Genomic DNA, 20,769 nt, shown 5'->3' on the forward strand with positions numbered 1-20,769 from the left:
GCTTACCTTTGGCGCACCTTCGGCGCTCAATTGGTGCTCCCGCTGCGCGCGTCACCTCGGCAAGAAACATTTGAAAGTTTGGGAGCATTGAAATGAGTGCAGGGGTATCGGGTGCGACGCATTATCGCACCGGCCGGACAAAACAGCTTTCAGAGCTGCTAGAGGTCTCCGGAATTTGAGTTCTGTGTAACCAGTGAAGCCGTGGAGTGACGCAGACGTGAGCCCAATGCTGTGACAGCAGACTCGGCCACACCACCGATGCACTCTTGGAGGCGTCAATGTGGTAGGCGACCGCCGCTCACCACCATATATGTGAAAAGGATGGCGCAGGATGGGGCTGCGATGCAGCCAGACCCCTAACAAGAGACACTTCAGAAACAGGCTGAAGAGGGCTCCCTCACATTACGGAATATAGTGGCGGCCATTACCAGCGTGCGTACCTCCTTAGAGGTGCACTTGGACTCAGTATCCACTGACATCTCCCTACTACAGGCAGACTTAAAGAAAACGGACTCTAGAGTCAAAGAAAGGGAGGTTGTAACCCACGGGCTGGTTGCGGGCATGAAGACTTTGAAAAACAAGTCTCAGCTCTGCAAGCCACCAGTAAAATTTTAGAAGCACAATTGGATGATTACGAGTGCAGATCTAGGTGAAATAACATTAGAATCCTGGGTGTGCCAGAGAGAGCCGAGGGACCAGATACAGAACTCTTTGTGGAGGACCTAGTCACAAAACATCTACCACCTCGGAATCTCTCCTGCTAGTTCTCTATCGCACGGGCTCATCATGTGCCGTGAGGCACATCCAAGCCGGGTGCGCTTCCAGGCCCATCCTGGCTTGTGTGTTCAACTACATAAACTGCAACATCATTCTCCAAACTGTTCGCATCGCACCTCCTCTTAAGTTTGAAAATAGTACAATAACATTATTTCCTGACTTCACCATAAAGGTGGAGAGGCAGAGGCGCAGCTTCCTGGAGGTAAAAAAAAACCCTCAGAGAGAAGGAGTTGAAGTGCGCAATAATGTTTCCAGCTAAGTTGAGGGTCGAGGCAGAAGGTAAAAGCTAGTTTTTCACCAAGCCGGGGGATGTCTAGGAGTGACTAGAGGTATGGCAGAGAGAAGTAGGAGATCCTGATAATCCTGATAGACAAGGGCGGCAAATGGGGAAGACGCAGAAACAAATGGATCCTAGACAAGAGGAGACAAACCCCGCTAATAATAAAGACTAGTTCACAAGCTAACACAACATTATCTGCACTTCGTGGTTCGACCTTACTTGTGCCCGGGAGACACTGAGATGTTCACAAAGCTTAAGGAAACATGTTTCCCTGTAACACTTGGGTCGCCTGTTGGACACGAGTAGAACTGTAAATGTGACATGGTGTTCAGCATCTTGACATGGGCTGGTGTAGCTGTCAACATGCCACAGAAGGAGAGACGGCTGAGTATATCAATAACTGCACTTACGTAGTCATTGTAGTAAATTGTCCAGAGAAAGTTGGGGGCCGTGAGGAAGGGAGGTCTGGCACATGGCTCCCCCATTACAGGGAAGAATGATCGACGGGCACTCTGCAAAGTTGGGGAGGTGGGTAGTTCTGGAACTGTCATGCAGGGAGGGATGTATTGCTCCAGGGGGGTGTTAGTTGTAATTCATGTTATATTGTTCAGTGGCAATGGCAGAATAGTTCACTAATGGCACTTCAGAGACCACACCTCTTACCACAGATAAAAATTCTGCATATGCAGCTCAGGACTCAAGTTAACCGAGCCAATATAATGGGCAGGTTCATCTATCGCTTCTATAGTAGGGACCACACAAACAGTCACTGAGAATACACAGGTTACAGACATATCCACGATGGATGGGAGGGCTGAAACATCAACACAGATACTCTCTTGGAATGTTAATGGACTAGGGGACAAACTCAAAAGAGGTATAATGCTTCAATACATTGAAAGACAGGCTCCAGACGTGGTCCGGCTTCAGGAAACCCACCTGATACGAACACCCATAAGGCGCTTAACAGATGGGGTTACAAGCTTATTGTACACTCAGGTTTTACCTCAGGTTCCAGGGGGGCAGGGATACTGATGCATAAACAATTCCCCTTTACATTGTCAGGTACTTACACGGATAAACAGGGTGACCGGAACCTGGGAGGGCAGAAGGGTCAGTATCATGTCGGCCTATATACCCCCTGCATTATCCAACGTGCACTACCGAACATGAGTAAAACGATTCTATATTTCCCTTAAGGAGCAATAGTGATAGGAGGGGATCTAAATATGACCGTAAGTGACCAGGTGGATAGATTCCCGCCAAGAACCACCCCATGCACCCAAAATACTATGGCTGAATTCATGACTTCCCTTGGCCTAGTAGATGTGTGGCAGGAAGCTCACCCTGAAACAAGGCAATTCACATTTCACTCGGGGCACACAATAGCTTGTCCCGAATCGACCAAATCCTCACTGTAGCAGAACACAAACAATACTTCACAGATGTCAGACATCTAGCCAGGGGGATTTCAGACCACGCACCAGTATGGGCAAAATACAGTCTGAAAATACAGTCTGGGTATAACATTTACATGTAGATCCGTATCGATCAGTCCATGTGTGGATTTTGGGGGTCTTTTGGGGACCACCCAAAAGGTGCAGGTATCACCCTATAGTCCACGGGTCCGGAATACAAAATGAGACCAACTCTGGAGCACAGAGAGAGAGGATATTTATTACAATCTCATGAGATGGAGAGAGCATCAGCAACAGATACCCATAGCTGTCTGAGGAGGCAGTCCGTAGAATGTTCTTACTTTACATCTTATATACCCTCTATCTTGCTCTAAGCATGTAAGGGAGTTGTACCATCCTGTATTGGCTCCTGAGGGTGTCAGTGTGTGTCTGGCAGGGCTCTCCCTACACGGTCACGCATCCTTGGACTTCGGCGCATTTTTTTAATACATTCACTAAAACCTGATTTTACTGTGTTGCTAAAGAGTTTTTACCTTCACTCTCTTGCGGAGACTGGAGCGGTTGTCTGCTTCTGGCGTTTCACTCCCTCTAGCTAAGTCCGTCTGTGCAAGTGGACCCGCCATCTTGAGGGTAGTCCTGAACCACGCTCTAGTGGTTGGGGAAACACAAGCAGGGCTGCATATAACTAACGCTGGAGCGGGCGCGCAATCCTGTATTGGCTCCTGAGGGTGTCAGTGTGTGTCTGGCAGGGCTCTGCCTACACGGTCACGCATCCTCGGATTTCGGCGCATTTTTTAATACTTTCACTAAAACCTGATTTTACTGTGTTGCTAAAGTGTTTTTACCTTTACTCTCTTGCGGGGACTGGAGCAGTTGTCTGCTTCTGGCGTTTCACTCCCTCTGGCTAGGTCCGTCCGTGCGAGCGGACCCGCCATCTTGAGGGCAGTCCTGAACCACGCTCTATTGGTTGGGGAAACACGAGCAGGGCTGCATATAACTAACGCTGGAGCGAACGTGCGCAGCGGACGCGCCAAAGGCAAGCCCGTCTGCGCCCGGCCGCGCTGAGGGAGCGCTCAGCGCCAGCTATGCTGCCCGTTTTCTCTCTGTTGAGGTTCCCCGCCAGAGTGTGGGGTCCTCTCACTATTCTAGAGAGGCTCTACTTCATATAGGTGAGTGCCACACCAATAAAGGTAATTTGGTGCTTGCTGAGTCAGCTCATCCATTAGGCGATTTCCTTGTCGGGGGTCTCCTATCATGTGGCCTTCTCAATGTGAGGTCCCTGCCAAAACACAGCGCTAAAATTCAACTGCTGTTGGAGTCACATGAGCTCGATGTCCTGTTCATGACGGAAACTTGGACTCGCCCCGATTGTGAGGTTGTCTCCGGCTGGGCGTGCCCACCTGGTTTCAAAATTCTCCATGTCCCTAGATCAATTGGTAGAGGTGGTGGGGTGGGGGTCATATTTAAGGCCCCCTGGCAGATCGGGACCATTGATATGGATCTGGTTAATGGAATGGCGCTACTTGTCCTGTCCATAAAAAATGATTCTGGGCTTATTTTTACTGGGGTTATCTGTTATAGACCCCCTGGGGCCTTTAGTGTACAGCAGCAACAATCTCTTTTAGCCACCCTCACTAACATGGCAGCCATGCATAATAAACTGATAATCTTAGGGGATTTTAATTTGTGGCTAAATGGTTCCATTGATTCTGGGCTTCTTAACCTACTTCACTCTTGCGAAGGTGTTGGCCTCTTTCAGAAAGTCGCTGAAGCTACGCACAAGGAAGGCCACTGCCTTGACCTAATTTTCTCTGTGCCCCATTTGCTGCTCATGGGAGAAATTTTGCCCATGGATTGGACAGACCACTCTCTTATCAAATTCTATGTTAATTCTAAGACTGCTCAGACCCGGGTTCCGCTTCCTTTAATGGAATTTTTATGCAGAGACTGGAAGGCTCTCGCACGGCAGAGAACCTCAGACTTGGTGTTCAAAGTTGGAGATTGCTTCAGCGTGGACAAGCAAGTCGATGAGAACTATGCTTCGCTGTGCCTTAAGATTACTTCTACTGTGGACTCCTATGCCCCCCTTAAAAAACATAGCTGTAAGGGTAGAGTCTCTGACCACTGGTTTAACAACACTCTGAATAGTCTGAAGCTAGCCTGCAAACAGGCAGAGAGAAGATGGAGAAGGGGATATAATGAGACTGATAGGCTGCTTTGGAAGCTCAAAATCTCAGAGTACAAGACCTTGATTCGGAAATCCAAGGCCGAATATTTCTGCTCCACGATTTGCAACGCTGCGAACAGCTCAAGGAGTATCTTTAACATACTGAACAGTCTTATTAGCCCTGACTGTTCTAAGAACTCGGTGCCCCCTTCGCAGGAACTCTGTGACAACTTGGCCAATTTTTTCAGAGAATAAATGTAGCTAATTATCAAGGAGCTTGAGGACTCCTCTGAGTCCAGTAGTGTCCTTGCTCCTGGGGTCCGGGCCTCGGAGGAGGTGGTTAAAGACCCCATCATACAGCTCACTGATCAATTATCAGAATTTCTGCCACTAACGGAGGAAGAATTCAGCAGGCTAGCATGGGGGATCTCATCTGGTTCACCTTTGGACCCTGTCCCACATAAGATCTGGAAAGAGTATGAAGAGGAACTTTTCCCTACTCTTCACCTAACTTGCAAACAGTCACTGGCCAGCGGCACAGTTCCCTCTCATTGGAAGCAGGCCCTGGTATCCCCGCTGCTGAAAAAGTCATCCCAGGACCCTGAATGTTCAAAAAACTACAGGCCTATTTCCCTGCTGCCTTTCCCTGCAAAATTCACTGAACGTACGGTTAGCACTTCCCTCTCCAAACATCTGGAGCAGCATCAGCTGTTGGAGGAAGTACAATTTGGATTTCGGCCGGCCCATGGGACCGAGACGGCTTTGGTGACCGCTGTGGACGAGCTTCAAAGGCGTGCCGACAGGGGTCAGGCAGTAGCCCTGATCCTGCTAGACCTGTCTGCCGCCTTTGACACGGTGAACCACAAAATCCTTCTGAGAAGACTGAGTGAGGCTGGAGTGAGTGGGTGCGCCCTGCGGTGGTTTCGATCCTTTCTGCAGGATAGACAGCAGGCTGTGTCCCTCCCCCCTTTTCAATCCACTTTCTCCTCTGTGCCATATGGAGTTCCGCAAGGCTCGGCAGTTAGCCCTATCTTGTTCAATCTTTATTTAAAACCCGTGATGACGGGCATCAAATCTCATAAGATTGACATTATAAACTATGCGGATGACACTCAGCTTATTCTCTCTTTTGAGGCTGTGGACTCAACTCCGCTGGAGGTGTTTCACGAGTGCTTGTGGGATACGGCCGGCTGGGTACAGAATAACTCCCTACAATTTAATGCTGGCAAGACCGAGGTGCTCTTTTGTGCGGGGAACAGGATGCCTCATCCATTCCCTGGAAATTTCTGGCCTCCTGAAACATCGATCAAGGTGCGCCCGGTTAAAACTGTCCGTAATCTGGGTATTATGCTGGAAAATAAGCTTTCCATGGAAGCACAGGTTTCGAAAACAACTACCTGTTGCTTTGCAATCATCAGGTCCCTTTGGAAGATCCTACGTTTACTGCTCTTCAATGCACGGGCTTTAGTGGCTAGATGCACTATCTTGAGTAGTCTCGATTACTGTAATGCCCTCTTACTTGAATCCCCTAGCTTCCTGTTGGATAGACTTCAAAGAATCCAATCAGCGGCAGCTAAGTTAGTTTTAGGGCTGCCACGAAGGTCATCTGCTTCGGCAGCTCTGGCGGAACTACATTGGCTTCCCCTTAGGCAAAGAGTTCAATTCAAGGCCCTCTGCCTCGTTTTTAAGGCTCTTCATGGGCTAGGACCCCGAGTCATGCAATCTAAATTTGCTTGGTATACTCCTACTAGACTGCTTCGCTCCTCATCGGCTAGACTGGTGAGAGTACCTAGGTTTAAAAAAGCCAGGTCTGGGGGAAGATCTTTTGGGGTGGCAGCGGCCAAACTGTGGAACAGCCTTCCTGGGGAGATTAGGCAAATTAGGGAGCTTCTCCCTTTCAGAAGAAGCGTGAAAACTTGGCTATTTCCTAAGTCCTAGTTCCAGTTGCCCGCCAGACACCCCCCGTCCTCTTATGTAGCCATTCAGCGCCAGGATGCCTGCTAGGTGGTAGTGCGCTTTATAAGTTGAATAAATAAATAATAAATAAATACTTTATTGCATTCGTAAACAATGGTCAATCTGGTGGATCAGCAGGTGAGTAGCTTTTGGGGTTTTTCGCAGGACATGGGCAAAACATTATAATTACATAGTACACAGGGGTCAATCTGATAAGCACATGTGGGTGCAGTGAGGCCCCTGCAAATGTTAGTTGTTTGGATCCCTGCAGGGCACAGGTGAGAGGTATGTTTACACAGCAAGCAGGGATAGGCCTGTTGATGGACGCCTGCAGGGCGTAGTGTGCAGGGTGAGGATGATAAACATCTGAGAAACTCCCTGTCCGACTGGTTGAGTATGGGCGGGTCAGTTGTAGCAGGCCAAAGCACGAACAGGGTGTCCATGCAAGAATGTGGCAGGTCAAAGTGGAGCTCCAGAGTGTTCATGATACAGAGAGAGAAGGTCAGTCGTGAAGGGTATAGCACAACATGGTGAAGTGAATGGCAAGATAACAGACCTACTTTTCCACAGTCCCTCCGTTTGCCAAAAGCAAAACCATTTTTAGTCAATTACAATGTTCATCAATAGCTGTGTCCCACGTTCAGTCATTATTTTGTCATTCTCGACACGTGTATTTATGTGGATTGGTTTGATAGCATTTGCACATAGGCCACAGAGTGGGGGCGACATTGAAGGCAAAGACAGCAAAAGAAGATCAATGCAAGAGGTATTCGGCTAATCATTAGGACCTTCCATCCCAATGTCAGTAGGAGTTGCCATACCCAAGAACCAAGGAACCATGAGCCTGTATCTTGATGGAGGTCGCAGGCTATTCGTGAAGTGTGGAAATAGCCTCGTAGACAGACGATGAATGATCCGGAACATACACGCAACAGCTGGTGCCAATGATGCGACATGCTCCTCCGCGGTCAGCTAGGATGACATCAAGGACCATGCGATTTTAAAGAGTGACGAGGCGTACCGCTTGGAGCTCCGCGGTATCGTTGGCCGGAATACCAGCTGTGATGTTGACGGTGGCTTCCATGACTCTGGTGAGGTGGCAAATGGCTCCGCTGTTTGCCATTGGTCCCCAGAAGGGAAGGATGCCCTTCATGGCATCCAGGAATTGTTGAGAGGTTGTGTCTGTTTGTTCAGCCACATCGTTGCTGCGGCGGGCGCGATGATGAAGAGGAGAAGCAATGTAGACAGGGGGAAGGAGGAAAGCTATGTAACATGTGCCTTCTAAGTTCTTGTGAAGCCAAGTGTGCGCCTTTGTTCCACACACGAAGTAGGTGTTTGGGGAGGCAACAAGGGGAGTTATTGTCATGGCACAACAGCTGTCCCCAACGTACTCAATACCTAAGCTTCTAATACACATTAGTCCAGAAATGCGAACAACAGCTAGCGGTGGGGTCCGCTTGGCGGGTGTCCTCACTTTGAAGCTGGAGAAGCGTATTCTACTAGTAGAGTCGAATACCAGCATTTCCTCCTTCTCGTCCTTAGACATGCTTGTAGAACTGTTCTTTGGGCAAACAGCATTGGCCATTTTGTCCTGCCAGAACTGATCTTGCAATTGTTGGAGAGTGGAGTCGGCAAGGCCGCTGGACCGATGGGCGCCCATGATGAGCGACATCCAGGTAGCAGAAGAGGCATGTATAGAGTAAGAGTAAGGTAGGAAGGGTATGTTTTTCTCCGTGGAGTGAGGAAGGAAACCACAGACCCAACAGTTCATTTTATTCAATACCTCATTATTTTGATTCAACATTTGGATGAAAGTGTTGTTCCAAAACTCTTGTCGCCTATTTTTGAGATAACGGGACAAGGAGACATAGGAGTGTTCAGGAGGCGTGTCATCAGTGGGCAATATGGTATCCTTGGCTGGTGCCCCTTCCTCTATGATCCAGAAGAGGATGGCGAAGATAATAGTGAGGAGAACTGTTGTCAAAGCTATTGACCTGTTATTATGCAGTTTGTTACATAGTGCTATCTTCTTGTTGGAAAGTTTCATTGTTTCATCGTTGGTCATAATCAGTCTTCTTTTGGGCTCTACAGCTGTAGGAGAGAAAAGGTGAGCCCTACGCATCGCCGGTAGCTGGTGGTTGCTTCTCCTGGCTAGGCTTCTCAGTACCCAGCTACCCTGGAGTACCAATCCACCCTTCCAGATAATACTTACGCCCTGCGACTTTTGGCTCACCTCCCCTGTCCGGTCACTGTAGCCCCAGAGGCCGTGCGTGGGCAGAGATTGTATCTTTCTTTAGTAGGAACGGTGTTATCTTAGAACAATTCCAGTTCTGGTTCTGGGAGACCACACACAGGGGGGGGTCGCACGTTAAAACCTCTTTGTAGGTGGACAAGGTGGGATCGGTTGGAGTGATGCTGGGGACCCTCCGGCAATGTACGGCATGGATCCAGGATTTCTTGCCTTCCACTCGCAGGGCCGCTCTGGTGGTCAGCAGGACTAGCAGGGGTCCTTTCCACCGGGGTTCCAGCGTCTTTTTGCGCGCAAAGTTCTTTACCAGCACGTAGTCCCCTGGTAGGATGGCGTGTCACAGCCCGGTGGATCGATCAGGCAATGCTTTCTGGACCTGCTGATGAATGGAAGACAAAGTTTGTGTAAGTACGGACAAATAATCACTCAATAATTCACAAGGGGAATCAGACAATGTGGCAGCGGGGGATGCACCCCAGATGTTCATTGGGCATCCAAAGATCACCTCATATGGAGTCAATGAGGTGCGGGAATCCGGGACAGATCTTATTGATAGAAGGGCCAGTGGTAGCGCATCTGGCCATTTTAGCCCTGTAGTTTCCACTATTTTGGCTAGTTTGAATTTGATCGTGGCGTTATATCTTTCCACTAGGCCTGCTGATTGGGGGTGGAAGACGGCATGACATTTTTGTTGAACCCCTAATCCTGATAGCATATGCTTGACTATTTCTCCAATGTAGTGACTCCCACTGTCATTCCATAGGACCCAGCAAAGGCCGTAGCGTGGAAAGAATTCCTTCAGCAATATCTTGGCGGTGGTTAGGGAAGTGTTGTCTCTGACCAGGTAAGCCTCCACCCATTTGTTGAACGTGCAAATAACCACCAAAACATATTTAAGGTTGTTGCATCGTTCCATTTGGATATAATCCATCTGCAGGACTTCGAAAGGTGATGTAGGGATGGCATATCCTGCTCGTGGTACCCGAGTCCCTTTACCTACATTGTAGCAGAGACAAACCAAACACTGTTGGACAAGCCTGGAGGCAGTAGACCGGAGTTGGTTGTTATCCCACACTTCCTGTAATATTTTGGTCATGGTGGAAGCATTGGTGTGTGCTGGCAAATGATTCATGTTCAACAATGGGAGGAGATAAGCGTGTGGTAATTTCCAAAGTTTTTCATCTTTGGATTGCCAACAATTTTCTTCATCAAGCATGCCCTCCTTCTCCTAATTTTGAAGTTCTTCAGAGGTGGCAGTGGACTGGATGTCCCAGATCTGTTGTCTAACATCATGCCATTTCTCTGCTTGAGATTTTACTATGTACATAGGGGTATGTATTCTTTCCTGTGCAGTAGCCCGGGCTGTCTCATCAGCAAAAGCATTTCCTAATCCTATTTCGTCTGTGACCTTCCTGTGTGCGTTGCATTTAACAATTGCTAATGTTCTGGGTGGTGTCAAGGCTTGGAGCAAAGCAGTGACTAAGTCACCATGCTGAATGGGTCACCATGCTGAATGGGCGTACCATGTGATGTTAAGAACCCTCTCTCCTTCCAAAGGATACCAAAACTGTGGACTACTCCAAAGGCTTACTGGCTGTCCGTATAGATGGTGACAGCGAGATCCTGGCTAAAGATACAAGTGCGGGTGAGACCTATAAGTTCTGGGCCGATTTCTGAGGTATGCGTGCAGTCTCAACAATGGTGTTGGTAGTGGTGACGCATAGGCAGCAGACGTGGTACAGTTTGATAGTTTAATACAAGACCCATCCACCCACAATTGCCCATCCTGTTCTGTGCGAGTGGTGTCTTTTAAGTCTACCCGTCCCTTAGTCTGTTCTTCTGTTCGAAAGAGGCAGTCATGTGGAATGTGGTAACGGGGGGTGCGCCCCAGATGTTCATTGGGCATCCAAAGATCAACTCATTTGGAGTCAATGAGGTGCGGTAATGCGGGACAGATCTTATTGATAGAATGGCCAGTGGTAGCGCATCTGGCCATTTTAGCCCTGTAGTTTCCACTATTTTGGCTAGTTTGGATTTGATCGTGGCATTGTATCTTTCCACTAGGCCTGCTGATTGGGGGTGGAAGACGGCATGACATTAAAATAAATCGCTAAATAAATCGCTAAATTTTGTTGAACCCCTAATCCTGATAGTATATGCTTGACTATTTCTCCAATGTAGTGACTCCCACTGTCATTCCATAGGACCCGGCAAAGGCCGTAGCGGGGAAAGAATTCCTTCAGCAAAATCTTGGCGGTGGTTAGGGCAGTTTTGTCTCTGACCAGGTAAGCCTCCACCCATTTGTTGAACGTGCAAACAACCACCAAAACATATTTAAGGTTGTTGCATCATTCCATTTGGATATAGTCCATCTGCAGGACTTCGAAAGGTGATGTAGGGATGGTATATCCTGCTCGTGGTACCCGAGTCCCTTTACCTACATTGTAACAGAGACAAATCAAACACTGTTCGACAAGCCTGGAGGCAGTAGACCAGAGTTGGTTGTTATCCCACACTACCTGTAATATTTTGGTCATGGTGGAAGCATTGGTGTGTGCTGGCAAATGAGTCATGTTCAACAATGGGAGGAGATAAGCGAAAGTGGCAGTCATGTGGAATGTCTGGGATGCCAGAATCTGGTGTGGGAAGGAGTGTGGCAGGCTTCAGGGTCGCACATCTCTTTAGCGTGATATGGGGTGCTAAAAGCGTAAGTTCATATCCTGTTAGTCGTGCACTAGTGAGGTGTTGTGTCTTCGTTTGATTCAGTAATATGTTGACTGCGTGTGGAACTAATACCGTCAATCTAGATCCCAACACAATCCCTTCACTTTGTCGGATAGAGACAGCTGCTGCTGCAACTGCTCTAAGGCAAGAGGGCAGACCTCAGGCCACAGGGTCTAAGGTGGCTGAAAAGTTAATGCATGGACGTTGTTTGGTGCCGTGAATTTGGGTCAGGACCGAGAGAGCATATCCTGAGCGCTCATGGGTATAGAGGCAGAAGGGTTTAGAGTAGTCAGGTGTGCCCAATACTGGTGCAGAGCAAAGAGGGTACACAGACATAATATCGACTCCAAAATATCGTTTGGACATAATATCGACTCCAAAATATCGTTTGGAGAAAATATCGACAGGACAGAATATCGACAGCCAAAATATCGTTTTTAAGGTAAGTGAAGTAATATCGTTTTTAAGGTAAGTGAAGTAATATTGTTTTTATTTTTAGGGTTCAGGGTCAGTTTTGGGTTTTTGGGTAAAGGGGTATTTTTAGGGTTCAGGGTCAGTTTTGGGTTTTTGGGTAAAGGGGTATTTTTAGGGTTCAGGGTCAGTTTTGGGTTTTTGGGTAAAGGGGTATTTTTAGGGTTCAGGGTCAGTTTTGGGTTTTTGGGTAAAGGGGTATTTTTAGGGTTCAGGGTCAGTTTTCAGTTTTTGGGTAAAGGGGTATTTTTAGGGTTCAGGGTCAGTTTTCAGTTTTTGGGTAAAGGGGTATTTTTAGGGTTCAGGGTCAGTTTTCAGTTTTTGGGTATTATTTTATTATATTTTATTACTATATATATATGTTTAATAAATATGAAATAAAAAAATATTTATTTAACTTTCATTAATTATTTAATTATTATAAGTTAATTTAAGTAATTTTAAGTATATTTTAGTAAGTAATTATTAATATTAATTTAATTTAACACTGTTTTTAGTAAATACGATATTTTTTACAACTATATTTTTGTAAACGATATTTTGTACTCGATATTTTTGTACTTACCTGTTTGTACATACAAACTCGATATTTTTGCTGTAGATATTTTTTCCTCGATATTTTGGGTAGTCGATATTTTGGTAGTCGATATTCTTTCAGTGATCCAGCAAAGAGCTTGGCGTAAGTCTTCAAAGGCTTGGTTGCGTTCATGTGTCCAAGGAAGAGGTGCGGGTGTATCTTTTGTAAGCAAAGCAAGGAGTAGTTTGACTATCAGGGAAAAATTTGGTATCCATTGGCGACAAAAGGAAGTGAGACCAATTAGTGCACGAACATCTCTTTGGGTGGTGGGAGAGGAAAGGTGTAGTATTGTTTGGATGCGGTCAAGTGTAAGAGTGTGCCCTCCTTAGACAGCAGATGGCCAACGTAGGTCACCTGCTGTCTACAATACTGTAGCTTATTCTTGGACACCTTATGGCCCTGTGATGCCAAAAAGCGTAGTGTAGTAAGAGAGGCAGTGCGAGCCAGGGCCGGAGTGTCTGCAGCCAACAGAATGTCATCGATATATTGGATGAGAACAGCGCCGGGTGGTAACTGTATCTGGTCAAGCTGTTGTTTAAGGGCCTGGCTGTAGATACTAGGGCTTTCAGTATACCCTTGAGGAGCCCGACAGAATCTGTACGATCTGTTTTTTATGGTGAAACCAAAAAGATAGCGTGAATCAGGATGTATTGGTATGGAGAAAAAGTCATTCTTGAGATCTATTACTGTGAAGGTGGTAGCAGTTGAAGGGATCATTGTCAATATAGTTGTTATGTCAGAGACCACAGGATATTGTGGGACCACTATTTTGTTGATTGCGCGGAGGTCAATGACAAAACTGTATATTTACTCAGAAGTGGACGTACGTTTCAAAACCGGAAGGATGGGGCTATTGCAAATGTTAGACTGAACTTCCTCAACTACCCCAGCTGCAATCATATCCTGTACTATAGTCATGAGAGCCTTTTCACCGTCTGCAGAAATTTTATACTGAGGGAGGCGGGGAAGAGGTGCATTCTGTTTTACTGTTATGTGGACAGGATGTGGACAGGATCCATCACAATTTCCCCCACATCTGTGTCCGTGATGGCCCACAGGGTGTCAGGTAGCTGGGACAAATCCTGCTGTTCGGAATCAGTGAGACAATAAAGGCGGGATTCATAACCAAGGGGGCAATCATTATCAAACAGTATGACTCTGACATTCTGAGAACAACAGCGAATGGTGGCTCTGAAATGTTTTAAGAGATCAATGCCCATCAGATTGTCTGGGCAGTTTGGGGAGAGCAGAAAAGAGGCCATCACTGCGTTCCCCTGTATGTCCAGGGGCACCTCAGTAGAAATGGGGTTGGTGAAGGGCGTTCCGTCAAATCCTACAGATGTGACCGATAAGCCAGACAGGGGCGCCCTAGGAATCAGCCTATGTGAGAGGGCACTTCTAGTGGCCCCTGTGTCGACCAAGAAGTTTCCCTGTGTTCCAACCACTGAAGCTGTGACATAGGGGCCTGATTGATCAACTGGAAGTTCCACTGGTTCCTTTCTCTGTCCCCGGCTGTCTCATGCAAATTCATTGTCGGGGAACTGGTCACCAGAAAAATTGTGTGCAAAAACTTGTCTATTGTTATCGAAGACATTGGAGCGTTGTCCGTTGGAGGGCGGGACTCTTTCTCTACCTCTACTCTCTTCCCCGACCCATTGTATTTTGCAGTTAAAGAGGACAATCTGCGCGCCAGTGGCCTGTTTCCTTACAATACGCGCATTGGTCTTGGGACAGTTGGCGTGGGGGTGGGTGTGTTCCAGTAGTTGCGGGCATATAATTATACTGTGGACCTCTACCGTTTCCTCCCCCTCTAATGCTTATTTGGGAAAGCATGACTTTTTCTTTGAGTTCATTTCTTTTCTTATCCTTTTCCTCCTCTATCATATTCTGCAGATGTTCATAATATTGGGCCATAGTCAAGATCTGTGTGGGTGTTACAGCAGGCCATATGCTTTCGCTACTCTGTAACTTTGTGGAGATGGGTGGCAACAATCCTTTAACAAAAGTCTGAACTAGTAAGTGTCGACATGTCTCAGTCGTCGAGTCCTGTCCACTATAGTCAATAAATACCTGGCTGAGGCGGGAGAAGTAGTCAGATGTAGTTTCCTCAGATTTTTGTTTACAAGCAGTGATGGCTGTCCAATCTACCTTCCTAGCTGGAATTGTGGCCTTCAATTCTTTTAATATATTACCTGGCAGCTCTAAAATAGCTTCTGCAGGGCTTTCACCTGGTTTTCTATCTTTGTCCATTGTCGTCAAATCCTCCCACTTATGCTTGAACAATGCTTCATCGTCAACTTTCCTTATGAGTCTCCAAATATCTGGGGGCAGAATTTAACCAAAGAACTGATCTATGTCAGTCAGTGTCATTGTATAAGTAGTAATAACCGTGTCCAACCCTTCGTAGAATCCCGTAGGATTCTTCCGGGGGTCAGGCAAGTCCTTTTTGAAAGCTAAGATGTCAGCTCGAAGCCACGGAGTTTACACCCAATTATATAATGTCCTACTTTTGGCGTCTGGACTATCCAGTTCCTCAGCAGTACCTGTCCCCCGAGCGGGGACAAAAACTGGAGCTGCTTCCCTTATTGGTGCCATATGACCTCCAGTAGCACCCTCCTTTACTAGTGGCTTTTCCTCTTCCTCCTGGTCTCTCCTTAGACCCTCCATCATTTGTAGCGTAAGCCCTAACAAACTGTTGCTTTCCTCAGCACTTCCTCTCCCCTCTGTCAACTTTCGATACAATTCTCTAACATGGTCTGCTGGTGTCACTTTGTGGTGTTTCTCATAAAGTGAGAATATTTCATAAACAAATTGTTGTAGGAAGTAGCCCTTTTGAGGTGGTGCATAGGCCTCATAAATAGCACGGATCTGGCTAGAGGTAAAAAGATCCTCCAGGCAGTTGCGAACTAGACCATCCAAGGCCTTTTTCTGTGCAGATGTGATGCGGGGTGTGTGGGATCGAGCAGAAGATGTGGTCTCGGGGTCAGATTGAGCGGGAGGGGCAGTGGGATTGGGAGGTAGGAGTTGGGCACTTTTGGAGGGTACATTTCCATCAGCAGGCCGTGGGATAGGATGGGGAGGGACATGGTACGGTGGTGGTAATGGATGGAGGAGTAGCTCCTCTTCATGGGGGTCTGCTCGCACTAGTGGTGTATGACACACAGGATACTGACCAGGCACATTCAACCTGTGTTCTCTATCTGCACACACAAGGTTGGATGCAGCTTTTTCCTGTTGTAATTCTATTAATGTCTGTTTATCGCTTTTCTAGCCTCTTTCTATAACCTCGCCTAAGCCCTTCTCTCTCTTTCAGCTCCCTCCCTTTACCATTGGCCTAGGGCGTCAAACATAGCTTGTCACGACCTTCGTTTAAAGTGCTGTATTTCTACAGCTTCAATTTTGTGAGATTCAAAAGAACCATATATGGGCCACTGAGTCTCTTTATCCTTGGACGTGTATTTATGCCATAATTAATTATACATTATGGGAGAAATTAAGCATGGGCTTAAAATTCGTTCCGCTCGCGGAATTTGTGGATTTTCTGTGATTTCGCGATCCGCGAATCTCGCGAAATACGCGGTAAAAGCCGCGAATCAGCGGGGACAAATTTTCAGCCAAGCACTTACAGGGTTACAGCAGCAGGTGCAAAACTTAAAGCTAATTTTTGTAACCTTTTACAAAAGGGTTACAAAGAAATTAACTTCAACTTGGGCACCTGCTGCTGTAAGTCTGTAAGTGCTTCCTGGCGCCTCGTTGCCTACTTGCAACTATTCTCTGACCCTGCTCTGACTCTTGAAGCAGGGTCAGAGAATAGTTACAAGTAGGCAATGAGGCGCCTGTCACGAAAATTAAACCTCAACAGGAAGCACTGACAGATATAAAAACAAGCATTTGCAATGCAATAAGTCTCGCATTAGGAAAGTTTGAGCTATTGGTCTTGTAAATGACAATTTTTTTTATTTATGTGTTGGTTTTGAAAATAGCTAAATTAATAGCTTTGTCATTTACAATGCCAATAGTTTTAACTTTCGCAAATGTGACACCTATAGCATTTGTAATGCAACATGTTTTGTATTTACGTGACTTAGCTGTATTGATATTACAAATTACAATGGCTTTCAATTTTTTTAAATAATTAATACTTAAATAAAAGTGATTTTAATTTATAATGGCAATAGCTTAAACTTTTGTAAATAACTTTTGTGAAGATTATGTTCAGTGTATTTTATTGTGACGAAAATCCAAGAACAGAAGTGAAATATTAACATCTTTTTGTGACATTTGTAATAAAGTTTGAAACATTGAGAGAACATATTTGAACCAGTTGTTGTTGAATGGTTGCGCAGATTGATGCTGGGGTGGCGCTGAGTGGTGCTGTGGTGGTGCTGAGTCGCGCTATGGTGATGCTGAGTGGTGCTGTGGTGGTGCTGAGTGATACTGGGATGGTGCTGAGTGATGCTGGGGTGGTGCTGAGTGGTGCTGTGGTGGTGCTGAGTGATGCTGTGGTGGTGCTGAGTGATGCTGTGGTGGTGCTGAGTGATTCTGTGGTGGTGCTGAGTGGTGCTGTGGTGGTGCTGAGTGATAATGCGGTGGTGCTGAGTGATGCTGTGGTGGTGCTGGGTGATGCTGTGGTGGCGCTGAGTGGTGCTGTTGTGGTGCTGATTGGTGCTGTGGTGGTGCTGAGTGATGCTGTGGTGGTGCTGAGTGATGCTGTGGTGGTGCTGTGGTGGTGCTGAGTGATAATGTGGTGGCGCTGAGTAATGCTGTGGTGGCGCTGAGTGATGCTGTGGTGGCACTGAGTGGTGCTGTGGTGGTGCTGAGTGGTGCTGTGGTGGTGCTGAGTGATGCTGTGGGGGTGCTGAGTGGTGCTGTGGTGGTGCTGAGTGATGCTGTGGTGGTGCTGAGTGATGCTGTGGTGGTGCTGAGTGGTGCTGTGGTGGTGCTGAGTGATAATGTGGTGGTGCTGAGTGATGCTGTGGTGGTACTGAGTGATGCTGTGGTGGCACTGAGTGGTGCTGTGGTGGTGCTGAGTGGTGCTGTGGTGGTGCTGAGTGATGCTGTGGTAGTGCTGAATGATGCTGTGGTGGTGCTGAGTGGTGCTGTGGTGGTGCAGAGTGATAATGTGGTGGTGCTGAGTGATAATGTGGTGGTGCTGAGTGATGCTGGGGTAGCGCTGAGTGATGATGTGGTGATGCAGAGGGCAGAACGGCACAAAAAGCAGTCTAACAAAGGGCAGAAAGGCAGAAAAACAAGGGAAGAACGAATCTAACAGGGGGCAGAAGGGCACAAAAAAACAGTCTAACAGAGGACAGAAGGGCAGAAAAACAAGGGAAGAACGAGTCTAACAGAGGGCAGAAGGGCACAAAAAACGAGTCTAACGGGGCTGAAAGGCACAAAAACGAGTCGATACCTTGAGAGCACCAATTAACTTTATTCTCTAATATACCTACTTTAATTGAAACACGCTGTGCGCTTGTTCACCACACAATTGTGATTCTTCAACAAAAACGAGTCTAACAGAGGGCAGAAGGGCACAAAAAACGGGTCTAACAGAGGGCAGAAGGGCACAAAAAACGAGTCTAACAGAGGGCAGAAGGGCACAAAAACAAGGGAATAACAGAGGGCAGAAGGGCACAAAAAACGAGTCTAACAGAGGGCAGAAGGGCACAAAAACAAGGGAAAAATGAGTCTAACAGAGGGCACAAGGGCACAAAAAACGAGTCTAACAGGGGGCAGAAGGGCAGAAAAACAAGGGAAAAACGAGTCTAACAGAGGGCAGAAGGGCACAAAAACGAGTCTAACAGGGGGCAGAATGAATCCCGCCCTGCATGTTTGTCCACGAAGATGCCACCTTTTTGTGCAATACCTCTACTCAACTGGAGTACTTTCTACTGTCTAATCAGTAAGTGCTCCCTCGTTGGCTAAATGTATAGGGGCAGATTTACAATAACTGGAGCATCCCCAGGGATGCCCCAGTTATTGTGCGCCGCAGCTCTGCCACCCATGGTGCGCCGCATTTACAATGCGGCGCACCATGTGGCAAAAACAGCACAGATGCGTCACGCATCTGTGCCGTAAAAGCAGCGCATTGCTGGAGCTGCGTCGCGCTTGCAACGCAGCTCCAGCAATGCTCTGGGGGGCCCTATCTCCCCAATGCTGCATCAAGCCTTGCGCCTGCTTCAAGCAGGCACAGGGTTTTGACGCAGCATTGGCCTAAAAGGGACTGAGTGAAATCTTGTAGATTTCACACAGCCACTTTTAGGAGGCGTTCCTGCGCAGGAACGCCCTCCCCTGCGCCAGAACGCCTCCTGATGGTGCAGGGCTTTACAACATGACGCATCTCTCAGATGCGTCACGTTGTTAATACCCAGCACCATGGCGCATCTTTTGTGCTGCCGCTGCGTCACAAAAGGTCTCGGTAGAGGGTGGCAGTGGTGAACCAGAGGGTGACAGTGATGAACCAGAGGGTGGCAGTGGTGAACCAGAGGTGCTGTGATGAACCAGAGGGTGGCAGTTGTGAACCAGAGGGTGGCAGTGGTGAACCAGAGGGTGACAGTGCTGAACCAGAGGGCGGCAGGGGTGAACCAGAGGTTGCTGTGATGAACCAGAGGGTGGCAGTGGTGAACCAAAGGGTGGCAGGGGTGAACCAGAGGGTGGCAGTGGTGAACCAGAGGGTGGCAGTGCTGAACCAGAGGGTGACAGTGGTTAACCAGAGGGTGGCAGTGGTGAACCAGAGGTGCTGTGATGAAGTAGAGGATGGCAGTCGTGAACCAGAGGGTGGCAGTGGTGAACCAGAGGGTGACAGTGCTGAACGAGAGGGTGCCAGGGGTGAACCAGAGAGTGGCAGTGCTGAACCAGAGGGTGGAAGTGGGGAACCAGAGGGTGGCAGGGGTGAACCAGAGGGTGGCAGGGGTGAACCAGAGGGTGGCAGGGGTAAACCAGAGGGTGGCAGTGATGAACTAGAGGGTGGCAGTGGTGAACCAGAGGGTGCCGTGCCCATACACGACCGCATGGGTAACTTCGCCATGCAAGCGGCCTGCGAACACGCAAAAAGCCCTGCGAACACGCAAAAAACCCCGCAAAGAAACAAAAATCCGCAAATTCGCACGAATTCGCGGATTTTGCGGATTGCGAATTTGATTTTGCGCAAATTTCGCCCATACTTGGGGGAAATACCGTATTTTATGTACATAACCTTACTTGAGGTACCTTCCGGGGGAGCGGGCTGACTATCTTCTAGCACCCTCGAACGAGATATATAGCAACCAAACCATCGTGCAAATTTACTAAATGCGGGCATGTTTTTCTAGTTTCTTAAAAAATGTATCTACAAATTTCAGAAAACTGGACAAAATAGTCCACTTTAACCACTTAACTTTTGTTATTTGCAAATATCGAAATACCAAGTCTGGATAATTAAAATACCCCCCAAAAAAGGTGTCATCATCAAGCGGATTTACCAAGTACTGGCATGCTTTTCTATGTTATCTTAAATAATATCTCTACAAATTTCAAAGGTCGGCAAAAAGTCCACACTACCCATTTATCTTCGTTCTTTGCAAAGAGTGAAATCAAACAAACCAGACAGCCAAAACCAAGTACAAACAAAAAGGTGTTGCAAATCAGCGACCCTACCAGAATCCTTTGTCTCATTCTCCAGGTTGTCTCTTTACTTAGAAAAATATATACTAACCCTGGACGTAGTTCACGTAGTAGCTCTACTACGCGAAGTGCGCTTCGCACTATGGGAGCTATGCGTAGCTACACGAACTGCGTAGTGCACTGTGCAAAATGCTGTTCGCACTGATTGCACAGTGCCGGATGCTTTTCCCCACTGTGCAATCAGTGCACACCGCATCTTGCACAGTGCAAGCAGTCGTTTTCTGCCACTCGAGTAGATTTCTACTCGAGCGGAGCTTTCTCAACACGGACAGGTAGTTTCTCATCGCGAGCGGTCGCGAGAATCTCGCCCGGAGGTTTATTTTCCACGCTTGCGATCGGCAACTTGATGTTGCTGATCGCGAACGAGGAAAAAGTCTCACCGGGATCTCATTTTGCTCGCTCGCGGTTGGCAACTTGACATTGAGGACCGTGAGCAAGCAAAAAATGACTGTTATGCTACACTATGCATGTTGCACTGTGCTACGTGTA

This window comes from Lissotriton helveticus, chromosome 3_1 (assembly GCF_964261635.1).
Source record: "Lissotriton helveticus chromosome 3_1, aLisHel1.1, whole genome shotgun sequence".
Classification (NCBI taxonomy): domain Eukaryota; kingdom Metazoa; phylum Chordata; class Amphibia; order Caudata; family Salamandridae; genus Lissotriton; species Lissotriton helveticus.